Below are 18,397 nucleotides of genomic sequence, written 5' to 3' on the forward strand. Positions count from 1 at the left end.
AGTCCGCAGGCCCCGGGCCACATGTTGGAGTAGCTGGCCTGCCGCATCCACTATTAATCACAGGGGAAATTTTATATGCACATCTAATGGCCTTTCCAGACGCGGCCATTTTAAAAGGGACATTGTCTGCCGGCTAGAAAGCAAGCCACCCACATGGGAGCGGCACCGCCGACTCCTTTCCAGCTCCTTAGTGCTCGCTGACACCCCCTTAAGTTGCTTTTTGACACCCGGATGCTGTCCTCGGTGTTTCGATCACGCCCAAATCCACCTGGCGGCATTCCCTTTCCTTTTCCCACGTTGTTGACATGCACAATTTGGAATGTCAGGGCTGCGATTCAACAACACAACACGAGCGGGATGTTGGCTCGGGGGAGAAAGGAAAAGTCTTCTGGTGGATGCTTCCTGTCTTTTTTCAACACAGCAACCACATTTGCTTCACCTAACCCGTGTCTCGATTGCACACTCCCCTCGAGTATCACCAGATTTTAAACACTCACTCAATCACACAAGGACGGATGTTGTAATACCCTCAGAAATGTTGTGTGAAAGTCGCCAAAAATGAAGTTCAATGCTAGAAAAAGAACCCCAACCAAATTTTCCTGAAAATGGGCACTTGAAAAGACCAAATGGCAGACTGTTTTGTTTCTTTTAGGGCATATTTTTGGGATATTTTTTTTCAATATCAACTCACGATGACTCTACCAAATTTCATGTTGCCAAGTGAAACTGAATTTCACAATCGCTCAATGGATTTACTCAAAAATGAATACGTCAAACCAAAAAGGCAGACTTCCAAAGTCTTTTCCCGGATGAGTTATGACACTTTTTTTGCATGTCTACTTAAGATAGACACGTCTACCAAATGTCAGGTTGCACAGAGAAGCTGGCTTCAAGTGCTGAATTTTCCAACAATTCAAATACCCATGAACAAATAAATCCTATAATGACACTGGACATCAAAATTACAGACCTTCTGTCTCTTTTAGACTACGACAACGCTACACCGGGGTTTCAGGGTGCAACTGGATTCTGGGGATGGAGTTTCAAAAGAACCTAGTGGATTTTGCGTCTTTTTGGGCATGGTTTTTAAAGACATGGACAGAAACGCAAACCAAATTTCATGTTCCTACTGGCTTCAGGGGCTGAAATTTTAAAAAAATTCTTGAGCTAGTTTCTTTAGTCAGATACACAAAGACTTTGGAAAAATTCTGTGACTATTTGAACCTAAGGCCCAGGACAAAACCAACTGAACTGTCACAGTGTGTGGGGTTCAGCAACTAATTTTCATGAGTGCAAACTGTCGCCCACCGGTTTTGCTGCTATTCAAAATTCACCAATGAAAACACAAGTACGGTCAATGAATGGAATCAACAGAATCTAAAATATCCACAGTCTCCTTTTATTTCTCTTCATATTATTATAGTGACAGTGGGCAGGGTAAACCATTTCTTGATTGGCAATTGTGCCATGTTATTTGTGGTTCAATTAAAAAAAAAAAAAGAAAAAGAACACTACAGTACAATAAGATAAGCAGCAAATTGCCTTTTAAGTGCGAGGGTCAATCGCCTGACGTGCGGCACTAAATCGCCAACTGTATTTTTTCCTCGACTGTCCAGTTCAGCCACTTTCGGGCCTTCGCACCGCATGCTCTTGTAAAGTCAACTTTTAAGTTGTTGTGAACTCTGGCCTCGCCGCATTCCCGCAAAAAGTGGAAAACGATCCAAACTCGGAGGCAAATGGGAGGGCGCCCTTTGCGTTCGTTCACCCGGCGAATTGTTGAGCCATGAAGCATCGCCGCCTTTTTACTGGCCGCACGGCGGGGAGCCAGCCTACACTACTCTTGTGGTCACCCAGGCCGCCGGCCATCTGTGTGTCGCCATCAATTAGAGCGCCTCCCTCTGTGTGTTGAGTAAATACACACCAGTCACAGTGTGTGTGTGTGTGTGTGTGTGTGCGTGCGTGTGTGTGTGCCTGCGCCTGATGGGAGTCTGGGTCTATTTGTGCTGATAAGTTCCACACCGCTCCCGTCATGATCTGTCGTCAACAAACGACAATTAGAGGTGGTGCAAATAAACCATAATAACAAACTTTAATCACACAAGGATGACCTGGGAAGCAGCAAAACAAATGCCGTGATGTCATCTGCTAAATGTGAAACCCTTCCACAATACACAACGCTATGCTTATAATCCCGTTAGCGCCAGAGAATGAAAACACAGGATGAAATAATTCAACGCTAACCAAAACGATATTTTTGGGGCGTTTACTCAACTCATCCTTTACTTTGTTTATTGTGCGTGTGTGTGCGCATGCATGTGTTTGTTTGAAGAGAAACACACATCAGTCATATGTGTGACACATTGCAAATAAATGAACTGGACGCGAGTCACATCTCCAACCCCCTGCCAGGCCCACAACCTGTTACTGTCACTCGCACAGACTGTGCGCGTGTGTGCGCGCCCGCGCGCACGTGCATTCTGTCACAGTGTCGGGATTAAGAGCCTCCATCCGTCTCGACCGTCTGACAGTCGGAACCCCCTGGCGACCTCGTGTTCACCTGGGAACTGACTCTGCTACTGTGCTGGGAATGTCCAGTTGGAAAAAGGAGGGGGGTATGGGCAGGGGGGGGGGTTGGCTTAATAAATGCCAACGGCTGCAATAATAATAACAATAATAATAATAATAATAATAATAATAATAATAATAATAATAATAATATTATGGTAGATATGTCCACCCAATTTAGTGTTGATCGGTGAAATTGGTGTCGGGGGGCTGATAAACCCCCCCCAACTTTCCAGTGGGCGTGACTGACTGTGCTTTGTAGGTTTTGTCCTTCAAAACCAACAATAACAAAGCAGCATACCAGGCCATGTGTTTGTCATTGGGAGCTTATTTTTGCACGCACGTTCCCATTGCGCGCTAGTCCACACGCTAGCCATAAAAAGCTAATTTGCAATTAAGCTGCATCTTTAAAGGGGAAATCAACCCAAACATTTTTTTTTTCAAGAAAATGTTCCCAGCAGGCCCACTAGTTGAAACACGGCATTCTCATTAATAGTGCGTTTGTGGTGAGTTAAGCAGCAAAATCCACCCGTTTTTAGCCATCTCAGGGGGCGGCCATTTTGTCATTTCTGACCAATCACAGGTCACCTGTTTTCTAAAGCTGAGCCGTGATTGGTCGTCACCTGAGGCCTGGGTAATTGTGATGTCATTTTCACTCGACAGAAGTGACAAAATGGCCGCCCCCAGAGATGGCTAAAAACGAGTGGATTAACGCTTATTCCACAAACGCAATACTTATCAGAATGCCTTGTTTCAGCTAGTGGGCTTGCAGAGAACATATTCTTCAAAAAAATACGTTTGGGTTTGTTTTCCCCCCTTTAAGCATAATTGAGGAAGTGGTTTCCCATGCGAGCCAATAACGTTGACGAACAACACAAACAGTTTACGAATGGTATCAATCCTTAAACGGATGATGTGTTGCTTGTCGTTTGTTAGCCAGCAGCATGGTTAGCATTGCGGCTGCTCTTATTTCTCTGATAAATGGGCTGAATTTGGTGTTTGTCTGGCCAACATGCACTGCACGCTGCTGCCAGTTTCCTTGACATACAACCGGAGTGGAGCCCCCAATTACCGTAGGAAGAAGCTTTTTTTCCCCTTTAACTCTGCTTAACCAAATTATTATGAATGATAACACGGCAGCGCGGTGGGATAAAAGCTCCTTGTTGAGCTAAGGTATGTTACGAAGCAAAAGCAATGTTCCGAAAAAGTTGTGCAATTAGCATGCTTTGCTTTTTTTTAGCAACGTTTTGCTCAGAAACATCTGGTTGGTAACATGTTTGGCAGCGGTGGTGTTAGCCAAGTAGTCAAAATTAGCTAAAGGTAGTCTTCCAAAAACAAAATATAATTATGGATGGCACAATGGTTATTCAGTAACTTGAAAAAAAAAAATGGATGAAGGCCGGCTCACTGCATGACACAGATTCACCCATTAAATGTGCAAATTTCTCCATGGCAAGAAATATGCTGTTAAAATATGTCTATAATTCTTGATATCCTTGAGTATTTTGATAAAAGGCACACCGCAAACATATTATTAGGACACCTGTTTCAAATTGTGAAAAAAATACATGTCTCCTTTACCAAATGCTCGGAAAAAGTTTGAGTCTTTAGGAGACAGGAAATCGAGCTTTGGTCGGCCTCCAGCTGCTCGATACATCCGCGTGCGGTCAAAACGTCACTGACGGGATAAGAGGAGGCTGAGATGAGGTCACAGTGTTCACGTGGTCGAATGCTTCAACCATGACGAGCGCCGACATTTCACTTTCTGTGACATCACAACCCCCCCCCCGCCCCCCAAGACCCAAAAAGCCTCGAGTAAAAATTGCGCGAGTACGACATCACGTCTCGCTGCGAAAGGACGACGTTTAGCCAAACAGAGACAACATAATTACGATAATGGTTCAAGAGTTGGCTACTGAGACTACTGTAGATTCATACAATGTGAAAACACTACTATTTACTATAATTTCCTTTATTAGCCCCAAGGCTACATGTGGGATTTAATTAGACTTATGCATATTCACCCCATTCTCTGTTTACAGTATCCCACATTAAACGCTACGTATGGATGTATGTGTGCGTGTATGTATGTGTGTGCGTGCGTGTGACAGGGGAGACAAAGCACTCACACGTGCAAACGATCATGCATGATTGCAATCATGTGCAGGCATAGGTTCCTTCAGAGTGCACGCAGTGAGGTTACATTAGCAGCATGTCACACATCCAAGGCTAAGCGATGTTAGCGAGAGTTAGCGCGCAGCTTCTCGCAGGGTAACATCGACCATGCCAACTTTTTCTTGAACTGAGGGTCATAAAGCTGTGAATATTTTTCTTTACTTTGCATTTTTAAACAATTTCATGATTCCCGTTGGACACAGACCTGCACAGGAAAAAAAAAAAAAAAAAAAACAATTCTGCAATATTCACGCCGAGTCAGGAGCAAGCAATGCCCTTTTATGCTGCTGGGAACATATTCTTGAAAAAAATATATTTGGGTTGACTTCCCCTTTAAAGTGCTTGTACGAGAACCTTCCATATTCCTTTAGTGAAAATGTGCTCACATGACCTTTCACATTGCCGGAGTGCTAAAATGACCTACAACTGCTAACATGGCCTTGTAGTAAGTGCTAACATCACCTGGAAGTGCTTCATGACATTGGTGAATAAATACGATTGTTTACATTGACAAATAAGTGCTAACATGACCTTGTACATTGGTGAAGAAGTGCTAACATGACCTTCTACACCGACAACAAAGGGCTAACATGCTCTAGAAGTGCTAACGTGACCTTGCATGTGCCTGTTTTTTTTAGTACTGACAGTGCGCGAGTGCTGCCGACGCAATCTTGTTCACTGTGACGAAGTGCTCATGTGACCTAAAATGTGCTAACACGTCTGAATGTACAAACTCAGACTTGAGGTAGTCGTTTGTTTTAAGAAGAAATAGATGTTTGAAAAAAATAAATAAAATAAAAGCAGACTACGTCACCCTTCGGCAGACTGACCACAGTCGTGTATGTGAGTGTAGTCCATGTTGTTTTGAGTTTCAACAATGAAAACATCTCATTGACACCACGCCACGAGATCTCTTTTTTCCCCTGCCTGCTGAAGCACGCCGAGATGTTCCTGGCAGCCGCTAAGGTTTTTTCTTCCACAACATATAATGACTTAATAGCTGCTCCGTGAAGACTGCTCTCTAGTGGTTTGCACTTGGAACAGCTTTGTGGCTCTTCGGGACAAATGAGTTGATTTTAGCGACTGATTGGACTGATTGGAGCCTTTTGCTCTTCTCCAGCCAAAAAAGCTTCCTCATGGGCGTTATGCTCACGACTGGCTTAAGTGGGAATCTCCCATGATGCACCTCTTCTCATCGGTGGGTTTACATGCATAATGTTCATTTCATTCGTTCTATTACAATGCAACGGTCGGCTTCAGGGGGCAGCACAGTAGCATGGTATGTTCTCAGTATTTGTTTGGCCTTTAACAAATACCGCATTGCAAATAATGACTCAATAGGTCTACTTTAAAAAATGTCACCTTTTTGAATTATTTGGTATTTTAGTCAGAGGTCAAAATAAAAAAATGAACTCGCCAACGAACATATTCATTAATTCCCCCATCTTTTCGAGTTTCTTTTAACCCATCCTCAATTATTCTCCTTAAAAGTCCCCTATTCATATGTTTGTGCTTTTTTTTTATAATGTACTACGGTGCCAAAACATAGTGACAAATCCCTGGCTAATAGGAAGGTAGTAAGTAGTGTCACGTGATGTGAAGGGATACATCTTGACTGAAGGACGAATGTTTTTGGATATTGGGGAGGAGCAACGTTTAGCCTGGGTTGTTAGTGGAAGTTATGATAGTAAAAAAAAATATATCATCCGTCAGCCATTAATTTGTTTGCTGTCACATGAAATATATATTTTGTATCGCTTGTAGTCTTTACGGTTTAAACTTTATAGGCAATTATAAACACTCACAGCTGTTTGCTCTTTGTGGCAAGGCTCGATCCTTATAAACAGTAATGCATCTTATTTTGTACTATTAAAAGAGTGTTTGTGATTGTTGTGAGGTGTCTCCACACTGGCATGCGTAGGCTTTGGCACGGTGACATGATCATAGATCACCTTCCTTCCCAATTCCAAGCAGCAACACAGGGTTGGACTTCCTGCTTGGGGAGCACGCTTTGAAGAGGCCCGCACTGAGCGTACCGCCTCCCTGAGGGGTCGCCCGGCCTACCGCCCGAGCCCCCTCAAACAGAAGCGCATCATCTGTGAGGGGCTCCCAAGGCGCCTCGCTGTCACGCCGACTGAGTTTTAGTCGTCGGGCTGCTCGCACGCAATGTTCAAGACGCCCTAAAGTGTCACAAAGAGACAGGAAACGTCTCTTCTTAAGCCAAGTCTACACAGGAACTGACAAAAAAAAAATCTTTGAAAAAAAATATTCTTATGGAATTATTCACCATTACAATCTCTGTCAGACGTAAATAATTTACTGTTAGTCGCGAGTAGTATCCCAAGCACAAGACAATATATGTAGCATATTTGCGGTTCAATATTGACAAATTTACCTCTCGCTTAAAAGTAATGTCATGAGATGAGTTGGAAATAATCATATTTGGGATGCAAATTTTTGGTTTATTTACATTTTAAACCAAAGTCTGACCTATATTATTATTTTTTTTAAATATTGATTCTGATATTTGGCAGAATAAAATTCCTATAACATCCATTGGCCGAAGTATAAATAACTTGGACCCTTGGAGCAAAGATATGAATTACCGTCAAAACATTTGTTTTACATTACTTTGTCCTTGAGTATTTGTTTAACTTTACAACAGATAGAAAAATTGGCAAAAATTGGCCGATGTATGTTTATGGGGGGAGGGTGTTGGAATGTGTAAAATAAATAAATAAATAAATGAAAAAAATGAAAAAAAGGCAAACAATTTTTTAAAATTGAGGCCATTGCATCAAACCAAAACGTCAACTTACACGTTCGATATTGGTACCTTTAACAGAGCAATACTGAAATAAAAGCAGTGTGAAAGGGGCAACGGTATGACATTATAGACCTAAGAATTAGAGAACCACGGCGGCAGCAACTGGGAAATTCCCCAAAAGGCACATGAAAAAAAGTCTGCAACCGAACACCAGTTTATGCTTCACGCTGTAGAGAAGCTACATGATGTCATCACCCATTGGCAGCGAAGATTTTGAAGCGATTTTGATAAGACAAGTAAGCGTCTGATGTGACATCGGTTGATGTCGACGAGGAGTGACGGCCGCCATGAGCAACGCTCGCCATCGTGTGCACTCAAACGTTTATCTGCCTGACGCTTTTACAGAAGACGACGAAGAAGAGGAGGAGGAGGGAGAGCAAAGAATATTCCAGATGTCAACTGTAAAGTTTGTCCAAGTCCGTCCGGTTTGTGGCCACTGGAGCTTTGCGTGTACCTGATGCTGCTAAACGCATTAGCTGGCCGGGCAGCAAGGAATTCTGGGAAGACTTTCAAATCCACGCTTTCCACGTCCCTTTTGGAAACAGCCGCTGGCGCGTGTTTACGTACAGTACACCTGCGCAATAGCTACAATGCTAATCGCGCTATCGTTACAATATTAGTATAATTGCCGGGGTAATTTTTGAATGTTTTCAGAAAACAAAATAAAATATTTGCTGCTTGGAAGCACATACCTCAGGTCAAAAATGTCCTACTCATTGATAAATAAATGACTTCTTTTGAAATGAATAAATATATACATTTGTAAAGGCATTAGGCTCCGATATGGAAAACAATGTGAAAACTGATTCCGCTCATGTTGTCTGTTTCTCAGCGGGAATTCAAATCGCTCGTTGCTTTTTTGAGAAATAGTTGCCCGAGGGATCGAAAAAATCGCAGACTTGGCAGCACTGACTGTGTGCTTTTGTAAAATAGCTTCTCTCTGGTCACAGCTATGTGTATGTTAGTGCAAGCAGCACTCTAAAAACAGTTAGTTCAAAAACAAATTGGGTCAAAAAGGCCCCAACTTTGTTGGGTTGGCCCCTTTTTGACCCAATTTGAAGTATTTTAGACCCAACTGTTTTAAGGGTGAGCGAGACGCGTGGACACACTTAACTACAAAAGCCTCTTACACAAATTGATTTAAAGTTGTTGTTTTTGTTTTTTTAAATTTTTTGAAAAAAATCCCCCAAGCAATGCACTCAAATTGCTGTAGCTACAAGAACCAGTTGAATTGATACCTCTCAGATGGTGTTAAAATAACCTAATGGTGTGGCCTGTGAGGTAAATCAACATATAAGGGTTAGTTAGGGTAATGACATTTTGGTTCACTTTTAAGCAATGAAAATATTTGTAAAAATTAAAAAAAAAAAAAAAAATCAAAAGCTGAGCAGAAGTCGAAAACCTCACAAAATGTAATAAAACATTTCAAAGGTTTTCACTTCCTTCCTCCCCCTGCCTTTGGCTCCATCAGCAGCACAACCACAATTCCCTCCCCGCCCCCCCCTCGGGAGGACAACACGGTCAGCATCACTTTCACTTGGACCTGAGCAGAAGCAGACGCGGCTGGCCCACGGGCTCGTGTGTCGGCGGCGGTGCCGTGAGGCCTGTGTGGAGACGAGAGGGGACCGGTAAACGCGTATGATGTAAGATGGAACCCGACACGTGGCACTCAGGTCATGATGGGGGCACAAAACATTTCAAATGGTGAGATGCTACATTTTCAAGAAAACTACAGAATGCATTTTTGCAAGTGACGCAGAAATTGCAACGTTTATAGGGACTTAACTCTGCCACAAATGGCAATAGTCTGTGCGTAATTGATGCCCATCCCCCCCAAAATTTTTTACAATTGGCCATAGATGCCAGATGTTTACTTAATCCACTTTAACATAGTTCCTTGCAATTAGGTGACTTTGCGAATGCCAAACCACAAATATGTGAAGGTTCACTGTACAGTATAATGACAATTGCTAAAATCAGTGCAGTAGATGAGGATTTTACACCTTGTCGTGTATTTCTGTACTATTTCAAATTAGAATTATTCACATGCTAACAGTATGGTATCATAAAGCAAATAAGTAGCCTGAGAATAGAAAAAAAATATTCGACATGAGCCAAACAATGGGACATTGGAAGGGTTTTAATTGATCAATAAATGGGGGAAGGATTTGATTTGATGTAATTTAATAACAAAATATTGAATAACATTTTGCACTGCTGAGATGCATGTTAGAGACCTCATTTGTGGGCTTGAATGATGTGGGCTGCATGCATGTGATTCAGAGGAGAAAAAAAAAGCGCATGAATAAAATATCTCATTTGAGAAGTAATCAAGGTACATCATGGTCACAAGACACCAAATAAAGAGTGAACGTTGACCAAGCACTTTTCCCGTAGAATTTTTTTTAATTGTAATTTGAGATTTTAAGCAAAAAAGGGTATCAATTTTCTTCTTCTAGTGAAGGACAAAAACATGGTGTGTAGCACTATAATATCACCAGTGTGTTTTGTCATAATCAAAAAAAATATAGGCTTTGCTTTTTGACGAAAACGTCAAAACTTGTATAGAAACAAAAAAAAGAATGCATATAGACAATTTGCAGGTCAACAGTACCACCTAGAGGATACTGGTGGTATTACAGCCAAAAATGGCCCTCAAGTCAGTTTTCAAAAAAGTTACAATTATCCTCCCTCAATTAAAGTATGTGCTTTAAAATAGTAATTTTCCAAGCAATACAATGACATACGTCTATCTCCTATACCGCTTGGCCTCATTAAGATTAACAGACTTAAATATTTACTCAATGCTTTATCTCATCATTGCTGCAACAGAAATGGCTACTAAACATGAAAATGAAAATTCTGTCTGAAAAAAACAGCAAGGGTGTCTCTCCGTCTCGGACCCCCGCAGTTGCTCGCGTCTGATTCCAAGCCAAAGTCGCTCTGACGTGCGCCTTGTTCGCCAGATAAAACATTTCTCCATTCTCCTTTCCAGAAACTTTAGACAGAAAAACAGCAAACCAGCCATAAAAGTTCATTTCCAACTGGTCCTTGAGTCGATCACATTTGTGCTGTGTCACCACAAATACGCAATAGGGGCGCTTTACATACACTGGAAGAAAATTCGCATTCAGTGCAAGCTGCGTCCCAATAATTTTCCCCTTCTGAGAAAAATACTCATTTGTGCAGAAGGGGGCGCAGTAGAGCGCAATCATTGGTCTGTTGCATGTGCTGTGCACGTGTTGGCACGTGAAAGGTGCAATTAGCTTAAAGATTAAAGATTGCATGTTGGTGTCTTATGTCTCCTATTTGCTTTGTGAAACCTTAGACAATGGACAAATACCTTTGACAAAACGCTTTTGAAGGGGAAGTCAACCCAAACATATTTTTTTCAAGATGTCAGGCCCACTAGTTGAAACACGGGATTCTGATCAATATTGCAGTTGTGGAATATGAGTTAAGCACCCCTTTTTAGCCATGTCTGGGGGCGGCCATTTTGTCGCTGCTGTCGACTGAAAATGACATCATAACTAGCCAGGGCTCAGGTAATGACCAATCAGGGCTCAGCTTTAGAATACAGGTGAGCTGTGATTGGTCGTTACCTGAGCCCTGGGTAGCTGTGATGCCATTTTCTGTCGACAGAAATGACCAAATAGCCGCCACGGAGATGGCTAAAAACAAGTGGATTTTGCTGCTCAATTCATATTCCACAAACGCAATATTTATCAGAATTACGTGTTGGCCTGCTGGGAAATTTTTTTTGTAAAAAATATGTTTGGGTTGTTTCCTCTTTAAGACAATGAGAATGTTAGAGTGGAATGTAGTTAGCCGAAGTAATAAAAAAACGAAAACAACACTAAAACAAAACAAATAAAAACTAAATTAAAAAAACAAAAAAACAAAACGAAATTTAAAAAGCTATTAAACATACTCTGAAAACATGTTCCCAAACTATTATAACTCTGGATATGTTTGGTCGGCGTGCAGTCCAAGGTGTCGAGCACCTCTCGCCCGAAGTCAGCTGGGATAGGCCCCAGCTCCCTCGCCAACCACTTTTGACGCCATCCTCGTCTTCAGGCCGCAAACATCTGCCTCCAATTGACGACAAGCCAAGCACGACCAAGCCGTACACACAACTTGTGTATGGTGTTTGTTTTACGCCGCTGGACGTGTGGGGGCCTGCCGCCACCCCGTCCCCCACCGGCGCCAGGAAGGGCCGACGTTATGAAACATCGCAGCGCCATTTCCTCCCAAGTGGACTTCCTGGTGGCTCGTGAGCTTTGTTTTTATTCCCAACTTTGATTCTGATGCGTGTTTCTTTTTTTTTTTTTAATGCTAGCAGCGCCACAAGTGGGAGCTGTGGGCAAACATTTGTGCTCAAGGGCTTTTTTTTTTTTAAAACATTTTTTTTTTTACCAGACAGATAGGCCAGATCAATACCAGATAAGATCAACACATTTTTAGTAAAATATGTAAAACCAGGGGCAAAATATTGGAATGAAATAATTCACCCCATTTTCTTTCAATTATTTTAATTATTTAATACAATATTTTGAGTGCATGTAAAAAAAAATCTCTTTTTTAAAATTGTATTATTTACAATTAAGACTGGTGATTTGTGTTTTCCCTCTAATATTGATTAAAATTAAAATGTATTTAATTATTTTTCATTCATTACATAATTTATTGATATCTTTATTGTCAAAAAGATACATGTAATTATTTACTTATTAATTCATTATATATAATATATTGAAAATTAGAATAAATGATAGTTTTACTATTAAAATAAAATTTACAAGCACAGTATTATATACCGAAATTAAATCATTGATTGAATATAGTTACATATAACACTATATTAATTTGAGTTAATTATTTTTTAAATGTGAATGATTTTTTACTATATTTGAATTTTATTTTTTATTTATTTATTTTTTTAAACCTTATTCTCGAATAACCTGTCCCGCTGTTGGCTTTAGAAATCAAACGCAGCCCTTGAACATAAATGTTTGTCCACCTCTGCACCACACGGACAGTTCAAGCACATCATGTACGTTTGATCGTCGGCATTCCAACGTCGCTGCGGCCCCTCCTGCCGTTTAGCTATGACCGACAGGGGAGTGCTAACGCTCGGCGAACACTCACACTCACGTAGCACACACTAACAGAGATGCAAACAGGATGTGTTGACAGTTGACCAATGACAGCTCGGCCTCCTAAATCACATCAGTTCGCAAACACCGACTCGGCCAGCCAAAAGACAACTCGGGGTGGGGGGGTGGGGGGGGGGATTTGGTCTGCAAGACCTGCAGTTACAGCTGTGAGCCGCACTATGAAGCATGACTGGACCGCCTGCAATCTAGCAACAATTCATTAGATCAACGTCACACACTGTCAGTCAAAGCTTCAGGGATAGTAGACAGCGAAGGGGTTGACGTTAACACCTGACAATCGTCCCATCCTGCTGTGTTGAAAGCAACTGTCACTCCGCTGCAGTAAAATCTTTTCGGGTTGTGGCACTACTTACTCGGGGTTGAATGAAGGGGCGGAGACAGAGATGTTTCAGTGGGGTGGCCAGGGCGACAACATGTGCGCGTCGATAAGCACACAATGGCCGAGAAGTCGTTGTTTATCATACCATCCACAGTCAGGGTTTCATGACATAAAAGGCACACATCTACCAAACTTGCCCAACACACTCATGATACAAGACGGAACAAATCTAAGTCTGAACTAATATTCTATTTTAATGAAATCCTGACTCTGAACGGTATGATTATTGCTCACTACAACTGGTTAATCTGAATGTGTGGTGGCAGAGCACCCAAGTGCCTGAGTGTAATACGACCGTGTTGAAACGTTAATAAGGCCGATCTATTTATCTATTTCACAAAATTACAATCAAAATTTTCCTCTAGACGTGGGCGTGGCCAGATTCAGGTCAAGCTATAAGCGCCATTTTTCGGCGGTCAAGTCAACACATCGACTAGTTGACTAGTCGGTTCATCACCTACTACGAACAACGCAAACTAGAAAACGTTTGAGGTGGTCAGAGAAAGCGTCAGTTTGAAATGGGATGAGAGAAGCTCGCTGCTGTGTCACGTCAAGGTGCTACTGACAATTTGGCACTGTGACTCCTCTCAGGACACAGAGAGGGAGGAGCCAAGGGAGTTATATGATATAGTAGAATTTAAAGTATTCACAAAAGTCCTTTTCCGTTCATGTGTTTTACATTGGATTTCAAATAAAAGTTTAAAAAAAAAAAAATCAAACCAAGTTGTTTTCCTCGGAAATGAGTAATGACGCACACATTTCGATTATGCGCACACTCAAAACCAATCAGCGTAACACGCGTCACTGTGGACAATGAAGTGGTAAAAAAAAGGCTTTTTTTCCAGGGAGGTGGTCCATCCCGATCTTTTTAATTGACTAAGTGGTCTTTGGGCTGCGCCAGATGACACTAAAACGAGCCATAAATGTGAATAATACAGTAGACTGATGATGAGCCGTTGAATAAATCGTCTTTATGTTCTCGATAACTGTACAAAAAAACTTGGCCATTAAAGAGATTTAGTGTTATGAAAAGAATTTGATGGTGTATTTGGCTTCTGCAACGCACAAATTCATAAATTGACCACATTAGATACACCTCATATAAACATCAAATCTGAATTATACTTGGGGATTTTAGCCCTTTATTAATAAATTAGTTTACAATGCAAAAGAAGACTAGGATGCTGAGTTTCATTTCAGAACAACAACAGGAAAAGAGAACTGTGAAAATTAAGTAAGTTACTTAGCAAACAAGCCATCCCGCCATCCCAAACGCTCTTGATTGCGTTAATATTTGGACGTGGAAATTGTCCTTTTCCTCTTCCTATTGCCTCTTGTTTGTTTTCTTAAGCGCCCTCTTCCCCGCGCTCGGCCTGCGCATGTTTCCACTGGTTGTGCAGCATTAAGGCCCATTAGTGTGTGTGCGCGCGCCTGCCTAGAGTAGGGTTGGACAAAGTATGGCTCGTGGGTCACTAACAGCCCACTCTGTTCATTCCGATTCATTGATTTATTGTAAACAAAAAAATGAAAATGTCCGTAAAAATGATAAAATATACATACAAGAAATACTTTCATTTAATTGTTCATTACAATTATAGTCAATATATAGAGACATTTGAGGTGTGAAAAGTGTTAGAAATAATTTTACATTTTACATTAAGAATAAGGCAATTTTATTAAATGGTCAGGTAATTAATTATAGTTAAATTAAGTAATACAATAAAAAAAGAAGGGAAATAAATATTTACAGTATCATTCGTTTTTAATTAATAAATGAATTAATGACATTTGTTATGAAAAAAGAATACGAATAATTTATTTTATTATTGAAATTGTTTTACATATCCATACCACAATTTTGTACACATTTTATTGAATAACTGGTCCGTTAATCATCCTTAATCACAAATACCAATTTAGATTAGAACGATTATCCCATTATCAAAAAAAAAAGCCAGCCCTGGCTAAATGCGTCTCATTCATGTCGAGAGACGAGCGCTCATTCATTCACACGCGGCTTTGCAGTCGTTTGGCCGAGGCGGCCATGTTTGTTGATGTTGTAGTGAGCCCATTTCAGGCCTGTAAAAGGAGACGTTTGTTTGCTTTTGGGAACGTTTGGAAATGGATCGGCACCCACCGCCCTCGTCCCACGATCGCTCCTCGTTCCTCCATCATGTAAAATCATTTCTGATTGTGTTTCGGCCAGCAGAGAAAGCCTTGAAGGCCCCGACTGCACGCCACCGCTGTAAATTTACAGCAACGATGCATTCATTAATTCAAGGCAGGATTTGAGAGTGCAGGTGTACCTAATGAAGTGTCTAGGTGTGTAAATTGAGCAGGATGGAGTGTGGCGTTCAGTTGAAATGTTGTTTGGGGGCATTATCTTAGAGATCTGCAGTGTGCGCTTGGCCCAAAAGCCTTTAGCGCTCTTATCTGTCCCATGCACTATAATGGCCCACTTCCAATCAAGCTTGTGTTCCTCTGATAGCGCGACAATTTCCTCTTAGTCACCCCAACGGCTCGCTTTGACTTCCTCTCGCTCAGTGTATGCTACAGTACCCCCCCGCCCCCTCGAAACCTCCCTCAGCCAATCACCCGCCAACAAGCGGCATGATGTCAACGGCATCCTCGTTGGCGGCGTTTCCCGCTGACTGGATGGCGTGCTTGAGGAGCGACAAGTTTGACAGTTTAAACGCCAGCGTGACTGATGATGATGATAATGGCAGTCGCTTACATCATCTCAGGTCGCTTGAGGTAATCGCATGACACTTTCGAGCAAACCGCAGCATCACGTCATGTTCGCCGCTTTTCAACTCCTCATCATGTCGCCGCGCTAAAATAAAGGCGACTCTGTTCCATCGTTCATCCGGTTTTCCGTCTCTTGAAAAGCATTCAGAACTACTGATTTCTTTATTATTAATCCAGTCATTCATGAAAACATTGACGCATTCATGTATTCATCTTTTTGTTCATTCATCCCCTATTCCATGCATTCATCCCATCACTCAATCCATTCAGTCATTCATCCTTTGCTCATCCATTCCGCTGTTCCTTCATCCATTCGGCTATTCGTGCTTTCAACCATTTATTAATTTCATCATCTGGTCATTCATCTTTGTATTGTTCATTCAACTGCAGACCAATTCTTTCATTTCGCCATTCATTCATTAAATCATTCATTCATCTATTAATCCATCCATTCATTTTGCATTTCATTCATATAGCCATTAACTCATCCATCCATCCAATTATTCATTGATTTATTAATCCGTTCATTCATCGATCCAGTTTGTCTTCCATACAGCAATTCATTCATTCAACAGTCCATCATTCATCCATGTGTTCATTCACTCATAAGAGATAGACCGATATGCTTTTTTTCAGGGCCGATACCAATACCATTGTTAGTGGTCAAGGAGGCCGATAACCGATATTTGGAGCTGATATCAATTTTCAGTAAAAAGGAAAATATTGCCATCAAAATCTAAAGAAAGATGTACTCTTAACTTTGTTGTAACGTCTTTAAGCACGTTTATTGAACAATGTTTCCATCACCCATCCATCACCCCTCAATTCGTCCTCCATTGTTTCATCTATTTTCCATGCATCCACCACCCTTCCATATCTCAGATGACAGCCTGGACTGAGCAGCGCGCCAGAAGACTTTTGGGACCCTGCACCTTGAAGTTAGCAAGTTAGCAACAGGAGAGGTTGTTTGCGGGGCGTGAATGTGTGGAGAGGCACCATGGATTCCCAGGCGACACCCACAACAAACAAAGTGGCGAGTTTGGCGCGTGCGTGTCGTCGCGTGTGGATGTGACACGTGCACATGCGTGAGCACCTGCGCCAATCATGCAAGGATGGATCAGCCCAGGCCACTGTCAGCGCCGCGCTCAGGGGAAATCTTGCCGTGTTCCGCTCGGTTGGGAATCTCCACCGCATTCCTGACGTAGCTTCTGGCATGTGACTTTTATGACTGCAGCAAAGGGCTGGGAGTAAAAATGCTTCTTTTTTTTTTTTTTTTTTTTTTTTTTTTACTGTACGTAATCAGATTTTTCAGTTACAGTGTTCCCCCACTTATTCATGATTCACAAAGCCATACATTCACAGAACTTTTCTCGGAAAACTTGTCTAATAGAAGAATATTGCTTTGGCGCCATCTGGCGGCATTTTGGTACCAAGAAAGTTGAAGTGAGTTCAGGAGCTTCACTAGTAGCGTTTTGCTGCCATCTTGTGGACTCTAAAGGAAATGTTAAAACTTTTTACTTTTTGTGGCAGCAAAAACAAACCAAAAAAGTCTAGTCTTAATCCGACAAACCACATTCAGATCAGATGTACTGTAATTTTTCGGTTTCCAGTGCTCAAATTTAGCTAATTTATTTTAATGTCAGTTCACAATGTTAGGTAAAGCTATGGCAACATTGTTTTGCTAGCATAAAAGCCCGAGCAAATGCTATCTAGCTTTTTTCCTTTTCAGTACAAGCAATAAAACAAGTGAAGAGGGAAAACATTTTATGTTGTTGTGCCAAATTTTGAAAACAGGTATGAAAGAGTTGAATCAGTTGTTCTACTTTTAACACTGTCCTTTCCTTGACACCACTATCTGTATTTCTGCTTCAGTAATCAGTACACTTCTAGAGTTAGTCGGGGGCCAGCATCGCTATGGCAACTGCCGGACCCCAGAGTCAGGTGACACAGTGAGGAGAACGCTGGTGTTCTGGCACCTGCTGCAGGCTCTTTTCACGGGCGGACTTTGGTCAACTTAGCTCATACGGAAAAACGATTCCAGAACTTGCCTCATCTCTCACATGGTTTTAATCACCTTGCGCTACAAGGTTGTAGGTTGTGAGGGAGAACATGCGGTTGTTGCAACTGGTGCCAACACTGTGGAAGAAAACCATCCAAGAGGCAAAAAAAAGGAGATGAAATATTAGGGCACACACATTGACACCTGTGGAACTCCACACAGGAAGAAGACTGACACTCCAAACTGTTGTGCGCGGGAAAAAGAGTGGTAAAGCGGCGTGGGAGAAGTCACTCGGCGTGTCGGACACACAAATTCAACAAAAGGAAATTTTCTTCCCCGTCTCAACCAGCCGGAACGGCCGTCGATGGGGGCCTTCACATCACGTCCGTCAGCGCCGCTTTCCCTGCTCTTGGCGAGCGCGACGGGTTGGGTTTGTTTGCATTCTCGCTGGGGTCGGAAGTGTTATTTGGGTTTTAAGTTTGACTGTTGGTGACTTTACTTGATGGGAACCATGTAAGGAACCTGAC

General features: G+C 41.8%; 1 protein-coding gene across 3 annotated transcripts in view; it reads right to left on the reverse strand.

Moving 5' to 3' along the window:
- Positions 1 to 18,397, reverse strand: part of dusp3a (dual specificity phosphatase 3a) — a 162,788-nt gene that overhangs the window by 86,282 nt on the left and 58,109 nt on the right. The window lies entirely within an intron of this gene.

The sequence above is a fragment of the Filicampus tigris genome, chromosome 19 (genome assembly GCF_054856515.1).
Source record: "Filicampus tigris isolate MCC_2025a chromosome 19, RoL_Ftig_1.0, whole genome shotgun sequence".
Taxonomy (NCBI): Eukaryota; Metazoa; Chordata; class Actinopteri; order Syngnathiformes; family Syngnathidae; genus Filicampus; species Filicampus tigris.